The 9,641-nt window shown below is 43.9% G+C and overlaps 1 pseudogene; it reads left to right on the top strand.

The window, feature by feature from the left end:
- Positions 1 to 247: 247 nt before the first annotated feature.
- LOC111968957 (extracellular tyrosine-protein kinase PKDCC-like) lies at positions 248 to 8,795 on the top strand (annotated as a pseudogene).
- The last annotated feature ends 846 nt before the right edge of the window (positions 8,796 to 9,641 follow it).

Here is a 9,641-nt window from a genome sequence, read left to right as displayed (position 1 = left end):
CATAACCGGCCGTGATTGGGATTCCCATAGGGCAGTGCACAATTAGCCCAGCGTCGTCCGGGTTTGGCCGGTGTATGCCGTCATTGCAAATAAGAAATGGTTCTTAACTGACTTGCCTAGTTATATAAAGGTTAAATTTAAAAAATAAAATAAAATGTATGATGAGCTTGGAGGTTAATAAAGTGTTGAAGGCTGATATGTAGTCGATGAACAGCATTTTTTATATACATTTCATTTTTTACTTTTTACCCCTTTTTCTCCCCAATTTCGTGATATCCAATTGGTAGTTACAGTCTTGTCCCATCGCTGCAACTCCCGTACGGACTCGGGAGAGTAGAAGGTCGAGAGCCCTGTGTCCTCCGAAACACGACCCTGCCAAGCCGCACTACTTCTTGACACACTGCTCGTTTAACCAGGAAGCCAGCCGCACCAATGTGTCGGAGGAAACACCGTACAACTGGCGACTGTGTCAGCGTGCATGCACCTGGTCCACCACAGGAGTAGCTAGAGCGCGATGGGAAAAAGACATCCCGGCCGACCAAACCCCTAACCCAGGCGACGCTGGGCCAATTGTGCGCCACCTCTTGGGTCTCCCGGTTGCGGCTGGCTGCGACACATCCCAGGATTGAACCCGGGTCAGGTAGTGACGCCTCAAGCACTGTGATGCAGTGCCTTAGACTGTTGCGCCACTCGGGAGGCCCCAATGATGGAGCAAGTGGGGACAACAGACTGGTATAGGGAGAGATTGAATATGTCCGTAAACACTCCAGCAAGCTGGTCTGCACATGCTCTAAGGACCCATGTTGGGATGCCGTCTGGGCCGTCAGCCTTGTGAGGGTTAACACGCTCGAATGTCTTAATCACATCAGCCATTGAGAGCACACAGTCCTCGTCTGGAGATCGGGAGCACACAGTCCTCGTGAACGGCGGGGGCCCACGTCGGCAGCTCGGAGTGAGGCATTGGTGTTCACAACGTGGCTGGTTTTCTCTTTATAAACCGTGATTGTCTGGAGTCCCTGCCACAATCTCTCGTGTCTGAGACATTTAATTGCAACTCCACTTTGTCCCTGTACTGTCGTTTTGCCTCTTTGATTGCCTTACGGAGGTCATAGCTGGTCTTTTTCTACACGTCTATGTTCCCAGTCATCTTGCCATGGTTAAATGCGGTGGTTCGCACTTAAATTTTTGCGAGAATGCTGKCATCTTTCACAGGTTTTTGGTTTGGATAAGTTATAATTGTCACAGTAGGAACAATATCCTCTATGCACTTCCTGATGAACTTAGAGGCGACCCGGAACATTTCCCAGTTCCAGTCCGTGTGATCAAACACATGGCGAAGAGTCCATCAGTCTTTCACCCAACTCTTCTTTTTATAGTGGTGCGGCTGCACTGAGAGACGTTCAAGAAACTGGACGGGTTACGGGGGAGGCAGGTAGCCTAGTGGTTAGAGCGTTGGGCCAGTAACCCGAAAGGTTGCTGGATCAAATCCACGAGCTGACAAGGTAAAAATCAGTCTTTCTGCCCATGAGCAAGGCAGTTAACCCACTGTTCCCTGGGTGCCGAAGACGTGGATGTTGATTATGGCAGCACCTCTCTGATTCAGAGGGGTTGGATTAAATGCGGAAGACACATTTCAGTTGAATGCATTCAGTTGTACAACTGACTAGGTATCCCCCTTTCCCTTACTGCTCTTAAACCTGTGTAAGCCTGTAATTGCGCTTGTAACAACACTGTATTAGTAAGTTGTTAGACATGTTAGTATTTTCTTGCACACATTTTGTACATACCACAGCTGACAGTCTAAACAACACATATGATGAAATCATCATCATCATGAATTACGATGTACATGACATACATGTCAATAAAAAACAGAGTAGACCATGACAACCATAACTTCCACAACATCATCAAACCTGCACATATTTTACCTCAGGTTTGTTTGGGCTTGGTGAGGCTCCTCCACTTCCTCTCCCACTCCCCTCTGGGCTCCGTGGCTCTGTTGGACTTCCAACCCCGTCAGTTCGTCATGGTGTCTGGGGAGCTGAAACTAACAGACCTAGACGATGCTAGCGTGACAGAGCACACCTGTCAGACAGACCAGGACTGTCTTACAGTTCCCCCTCCGTAACTTCAGCCAGCCCTGCTTGGCCCTGGGAGTATGTGAGGGCCTTAATGCGATGAGGAATCTCTACAATGTCTACAGGTAATACAGCTAGCTGCACTCCCATTGTTAAACTTAACAGCGGTAAAAATATATTTTAAAGTGTTTTGCAAGATTGGTGAGATGTAGTCATTTCATTGCTAGTTTCTCAGACCCAGATGAAGTCTAAGCTTATCCTACAGTAATAAACAGCTCAATGTGGAATCTTTATTGAAAGTGAATTTAAGTACAGGTATAGGCTTAATCTAAGTCCAGGAAACCAGCCCCTTAGTAAAAAACAAGAACCATTGTTAAGGTAGGTGTTATGTTGCATTATAGTCCCACTCTTTGTTGGTTTAGTTAGATCATACCTCGCTTTGTTCCATTTCGAAGACTACATCATGTATTCACTCATGATCCTGACAGGTTTACTGCACGTTTGTTGTGATGAGGAGTCAACATTGCGCGACATATGTGACGGGACTTGTCTGAATGAGAAGTGTTTCTTTTGCCCCGCCTCAGGTATTTCTTCACCTACCTGTTGCCTCACCAAGCCCCAGCTGCTCTGAGACATCTGGTGGATCACATCATGAACTCAACGGGTGAGGACTGGAGTAGACTGAACATTAGTGATGGGCGGGATCGATACAGTTACGTATCGGGATATTATTTTTGATGATATGTCGTATCGCATTGTTTTGTCAATATCGCAGTATTATTTTTGCGCTGGTTGGCTGTACCTGCACAAACTAGTATTTTTCCTTCATAGCTCGTTCTCCATTTTCTTTTTAAATAGGGAGCCTTTTTTGTTTTCAAAACATTTATTTACGTGACTGATCAAAACTAGTTTTCTCATGGCTCTCTCTTGTCCCTCTGCAGCAGACAGACAAATGGTGAACAATATGTTTGGAACATCGAATCGCAAATAAAGTATAGAATCGCAATACATATAGAATTAGGAGAATCGCAATACATATCTTGTCGGCACCTAAGTATCATAATAATATCATATTGTGAGGTCCCTTGCAATTCCCAGCGCTACTGAACATGACCCGCCATTACTATTATTCCTCTGGAAAGACATAATATGGCCTTTCATATGTTAGAGCCCAGAGTTTTTCCCTACAACTGTAGGCCCTGCACGTTGATGTGTTTTTTCTCTTCCCCCCACTGCATATGAATATAACTGGGCCTAGGGCTGTTACAGAGACCGTATTACCGCAGTCAAATTCCAAGTGACCGTTTAGTCACGGTAACTAGGCTTCTCCAAGCTCCGATGCTGCTGAAGGTCATTAGTAGCCTACCAAACTTGCTAACTGCCTGCTACTCAGCACTCTATTGTCCCTCTAATCATTCTCACATTGATGCAAATGTTATCAAAAATCAAATCAAATACTTCATGAGAACCTATGAGCTCATGTTGTGCAACATTTCTGTAGGCTATACAATTGCGTGAGAAAAAAACAGAATTTTGATGGCCTCTAAGAAAAAGAGGAGGATCCCGTCAGCTTTTTATAGGCTAGGCCTACGATATTTCTCAACTTTCCTAATATTAAGCATATTTCTTCGCTTTACAACAGGAGTATTCTTAATTTAATAGCCTACCTGGCTGGCATGAAATTGAACCACGGGGAAAGTGTCCTCCATTTGCTGTTTAAGTGCATAGATGACATGTATTTTTTTTCTGCCGCTGTTCTGAGACAGGTGCATGATAACGGTCCATTCTAAGTCAAAAGTAATTTCACACACATATATTATTTAGTATATGTAAAGACAAGATTAAATTAAGAATAGTCTAATGCGTGACAATATTAGCCTATCACTTGTGAATGATGTATTATCACTTGAATGATGCCCAGTAAGGAAAGAAACAGCACGCATTTTTTTTGCAACTTTTTCAAATCCTAGTCGCACATCTCATGTAGCCTAGCCCATAGGCCCATATAGGCCTATGGGCTAGGCTACATGAGATGTGCGACTAGGATTTGAAAAAGTAGGCCCTGCAGTTGAGATACAAACTGAGATACAAACAAAGTATCTCAACTACAGTGGCCAAATAACGTCTTAAAATTAAGCACATTAATCCGCTTTACAACAGGTGTAAAGCTTAACCGGCATACATAGGCGGCAAGTGAGTTTCAAGTTTGGGGAAGATAATTTTCACCATACAAATGCCGCTTTATAATAAAGCATTACACACATAATCACATTTGCGGTCACTTTTGAGAACAGTGTTTTCCCGCTAACTGATTGCATTCTGGATTATTTTGGCTTATAGCCTACTGCCATGTGCGCATTGCTGCACTTATAATGTGAAGAAATAGCCTAATAGTTAATCAACATTTTAAGCTAAATGTTCTGATCTGTTGCATCAGCCTCCTTGCTTTTAAACGTTTTTTGGATGCGAGTGGTTGTATTCATTTGGGATCTATCCCATCCCACAACTGTCCTAGACTATGTTTGGAATATTTCTCTCTCAGACCAATAGAGTAGGTCAACTTTTGTACTTGGGAGATAGTAGATTGACATAGGCCAGTGCTTTTGCTGTACGTTAGGCCTATTCGTCTTGTTGGCTGACAAAAAGTAAACGAGGATAGTTCTTCTAACATATTCAATATGCGCCTCGGAATTCGATAAGAGGGACACGCGCAGTTGAGTCCCCGATGTGTCTGTCTTCGCTTGGAGTCTACTTCAGAGCTGAGATGCCTGTGAGAAGGACCCGATCACGTGACAGGCATTGGCTAATAAGAATTGAGATATCTGAGAGAGCCATGTCAGTGAGAGGTTCTTTGGAGCACCGTGATTGGCAGCCAGGAGAAGGGAATTGTTTTTGAAAAAAAATTGGTGCACACACAGGCCATGGCACGCACACACACACACAGAGGGAGAATCAGTGACACAGACTCTGAATCTACAGCCAGCCCTATGGCACACTGCTGTGCTCAGACCAGGTCAAATTCTTATTTACAATGACGGCTTACCCCTAAATATAATTATTATATTCAGCCCAAGGGCATAACGGCCACTTTGGCCTCAAAACGCTGAGAATTCGAAGCCTAGTGAGAATATTATCAATGTTTGCCAAATTGTGAATGAGAGACTGATAAAGTGTGTGCAGCCTGCACAAAAAGAAATAACTTTTTTCAAATCATCATTAGTTGCATCATGCAGCCTTAGAATGTAATAAAAATCTAAACATGTAGCCCAACATTTGTATCACAACTAAAGTTACATAAATAACTCTAAATTAAGCACATAGAAGGACCTGTTTCTTTTGTTAACCGCTCAACACAGAATGTGCGCACTTCCTCGGAATTCATTTATAGAACGTATCCTTTCTATTTTATTCAGCTTTGTTCAATTGTATTCTTCATACTATGAAATCATCGGAGATAATGCCATGGAATTCTAACCAAATCTTGTCTGCTAAGTGAACTAGTGTATCCCACAGCCATGTGGCATAGCCAGATCAGGGCCTAACATATGTTATTCTGAAATGGACTACATTTTCTTTATATCATGTTTCTTTAGACCTGTCTAAAATAAATAATGGATTTAATGTGATGGTGTAGGCTATATTAAATTGATTTATTAGACCTTTTTAAATGTAGATGTTCCAAAGGTCTGCATCAGTGGCTTGTAGGCTATGTGTGGAAGCCAGGAGATGCTAAACATGTTTGTTAATTAACGGTAAATTACCGTGAAACCGACTGTTATTAGCTTGACAATCACCAGCTGACAACATTTCATGATCGCCACAGCCCTAACTACAATAGGGCCAGGTTTTTTGACCGACCACTTGGGCCTGCCTGACCAGGGAAAAACTCTTTGTTCACATTTGTGTGGGGAAGTAGTATTGTTCACATATAACCAAGCCATATGACTAATTCCAGTGGTGTTTCCCCTCATGCCTTTCCTGTGCTGACCTGTGTTTCTCCAGGAGAGATGAAAGGTGATGTGGATGACACGTTGGAAGCCTTTGAAGACTTGCTCCATCTGTACAAGTCCGGCATTCACCTGGACAACATTCCTCCATCATTAATCAGAGGTAATGTGCTGTGTCTTAATACAGTCTCTGGTCTAAATGGCTTTTACAGTGCTCCAGACCCCTCCCTTCCGGCCCTTCACTCTATGAAATATCAATAACTAAAACGACTGGCTTAGATCCTGCAGTGACATTTCCATGCTCCAGCACTGGGTTATGCAGCTGCATTGTGAATAGTAATCATCGTAGAATGAGCGGACTGAGCCTGGTAATATTAAGTCATGTTTTAGACAAACAGTGTTGTGATGTATTAACACTGTAAGCAGCTAGGTTCTGGCTAATGAGTTCTAAAATGAAACTGTAACTGTCCAGTACCTGTGTTCAGTTACAGGCTGAATGGATTCCTGGGCCTATAGGTCTTATTAATGGTCTCTGTTGATTTAGCATCAAGTTCAATTTTGGAACTCCATAGACCGAGGATATACAGAGGAGATTCACCTAAAGTAAAACAGATAAACCTAATGTCTCCCCTTTTTTCCAGATGATTTGTTCTACTGATTGTTCTTATAAAATAACACTGTGTTTCTGGAGCTCAAACCTGTCACCATTTTGTTTCCAGCTTAAGTTTTCACTTTTAAAGTGAGCCTCTGTTTGCCTCACAAATTCCCCAACAGAAGCGCTTGTCCCCCAATTAGTGTGCCCCCCAACATTTCCAACCCCGGCCTTGTAGGTTTAGGTGAAATAATACCAATGGTGTAACATGACACCCCATGCCACCTTCCTCTCACTGTGAATGAGTTGACTTCCGTTCTGATGCTGGGTTGGAGCGAGGCCAGGCGGTCTTAATTCACATCCCATGCCAATGTTTAGCAGATAAGTTTGGCCCAGGCCCCACAACGTGTCTGAAAGACTCTGGTGTTTCCTCCCCCCCCCCCCCCCATTAGATTATGCAGTCATGAGAGGTATCAGCACCTCTGGAAATATGGAATCCAGATGCTGGCCCTCGTACAGCCACCTGCACAGCGCCATGGAGGCGGCCTTCATCTGTAACTCCCTTCCTCAGTGCACTAGCTTCAGCCTGAACAACCAGAGGACGTGGCCAGGTTAGTGTCACTCGTTGTCACCCTTAAGACATTGACTGAACCGTGGTTGTCATCAGGGGTGGAATTGGAAAATGATGCTTTGGGAAGTCGACGATGTAAAATGCCAAATTTCACCTTTTTTAAAGTCACATTTTTACAGATCAAAAACATTTCAATTTGGGAACTCCTTGTTGTCATTAAAATGCGTAAATCATTCACGTTGAATCCCCTTAATGCTGAGTACTTTAAACCTGATATCAAGCTGCAGTTCAGATTTACTTTCATTCTGAGTCACTGAAGAACTGGTCTTTTTTCTTATTTCTTTCTTTGCTTGTCTGCAGGCCGGCTCCTTACCTCACTCCGAAGCGCTTTCAGCTCTCTGGTTCCAGATGTGAACTCGGAGGTGTATTTGAAAAAGACCAAAGCCTCACCGGGAACTACGGTATGAGGAGTGAGACAACGGGAGTTGGGAAAATGGAGGGGGGGGAGGTTGTTTTTGAAGAAAATAAATGAATGTGATATATTTTATAGCGCTTTTTCTCAGTGGCTGGTTTGATCTGGCTGCCAGATTTTCCCTTCAGGTATAATTATGAAAAAATTGTGCCCTCTCTGTTCCCACCTCCGCCTTGTGTGTTGTGTTTGCGAGGCTACATGGAGCCAATGGTAGGACTCCAAGCCCCTCTCTGGGGGGGGGGGGGGGMGAAAKAAACTCTTATACAAATACACTTTGATGATAATGCACCTTGTGGCTTTCCGTAGGAATACAGGTTTGTGCGTCGAGGGCTGCGCATGGTATGAAGCATATAGGTGCTCACATCACAGCAGTCGACCTAGATGATCACAACCACTTCGTTCCCTCGTAATGGTCTTTGATTTGAATGCCAAGTTAAGTTAATACCATATGCTAAAATGGAATTATCATTGCATTGTTTGTGTTTTATTTTGTACACCTTGTGGGTGTGAACCTGTTTAACTTTTTTCAATGAAAGAGGTTCTGTTCAATGATTACTTGCTGTTCTGGACTTTTTTTTTTTATATATATATTTTTTTAACCCCCTATTTCTCCCCAATTTCGTGATATCCAATTGTTAGTAGTTACTATCTTGTCTCATCGCTACAACTCCCGTACGGGCTCGGGAGAGACGAAGGTCGGAAGCCATGCGTCCTCCGAAACACAACCCAACCAAGCCGCACTGCTTCTTAACACAGCGCGCATCCAACCCGGAAGCCAGCTGCACCAATGTGTCGGAGGAAACATTGTGCACCTAGCGACCTGGTCAGTGCGCACTGCGCCCGGCTCGCCACAGGAGTCGCTAGAGCGCGATGATACAAGGATATCCCTACCGGTCAAACACTCCCTAACCCGGACGACACTAGGCCAATTGTGCATCGCCCTATGGACCTCCCGGTCGCGGCCGGCTGCGACAGAGCCTGGGCTCGAACCCAGAGTCTCTGGTGGCACAGCTAGCACTGCGATGCAATGCCTTAGACCACTGCGCCACCCGGGAGGCTTTTGTTCTGGACTTTTAATATGCTTGTTTTAATTTTTAATATTGTTGTTTAATATTATAAATGCTTTGATATATTGTGTTTTGGAGTCTGTCTGTTTGATAGCGTCACTATAGGAATTGATCCCGTCTCTACTCCAACCAGACAATCACACTTCACACTAATGTGTGGGCATGTGTATGCATTCCTTTCGACACCCTCTCCTCTCAATCTGTTACCCATTTCAACGGGTGCAGATCCCACGACATATGGTGCTCCGCCAAGTTTACACAAAGCCCAGGGAATGCGTGCCAACTTGCCAGGTCATTATAGGACTTACATGTAAATGCTCCTTGTTTTCAGGCCCTTTCTCATGGAACAGGTCCATAATACTAAGGAGCCCTGAGAACAATTCAAAGTAAATATCCTGTTATGGGACCAACCATCTGCCCTGTTTGGGAGAGCTCCCGTGAGTTCCATTGAGAGGAGGAGGTATTAAATGCAGGTATGCAGAGCCAGAGATAAGCTAAGATCGGCCTGGGTTTGGTATGGTAGAAGCAGGTTATAGAGGGCTACGGGAGAGTCTCATGGTCCCTGGTCCCCTACTGTCTAGGTTAGAACTGGTTGGCATGATGAGGCATTGGGGAGAAAATACTAATTCAATGACTGACTGGATCACTGCGTGTGATTCAGTTGGTAGAGCATGGAGCTTGCAACGCCATGGGTTGTGGGTTCGATTCCCACGGGGGACCAGTACAAAAAAAGTATGAAAATGTATAAACTCACGACTGTAAGTCACTCTCGATAAGAGCATCTGCTAAATTATTAAAATATAAATGTAAACTGCTTTCTGGACTGAGCTTTCAAATAGTACTGGATATACATTTGAAAATGGATTTTAAAGAACTGATTTTAGCATTACAAGACTCCATCATATCAGGTC

Source organism: Salvelinus sp. IW2-2015, linkage group LG9 (assembly GCF_002910315.2).
Source record: "Salvelinus sp. IW2-2015 linkage group LG9, ASM291031v2, whole genome shotgun sequence".
Classification (NCBI taxonomy): domain Eukaryota; kingdom Metazoa; phylum Chordata; class Actinopteri; order Salmoniformes; family Salmonidae; genus Salvelinus; species Salvelinus sp. IW2-2015.
The sequence above is the reverse complement of the archived record's forward strand: the minus strand, read 5'-3'. Positions and strand labels throughout refer to the sequence as shown.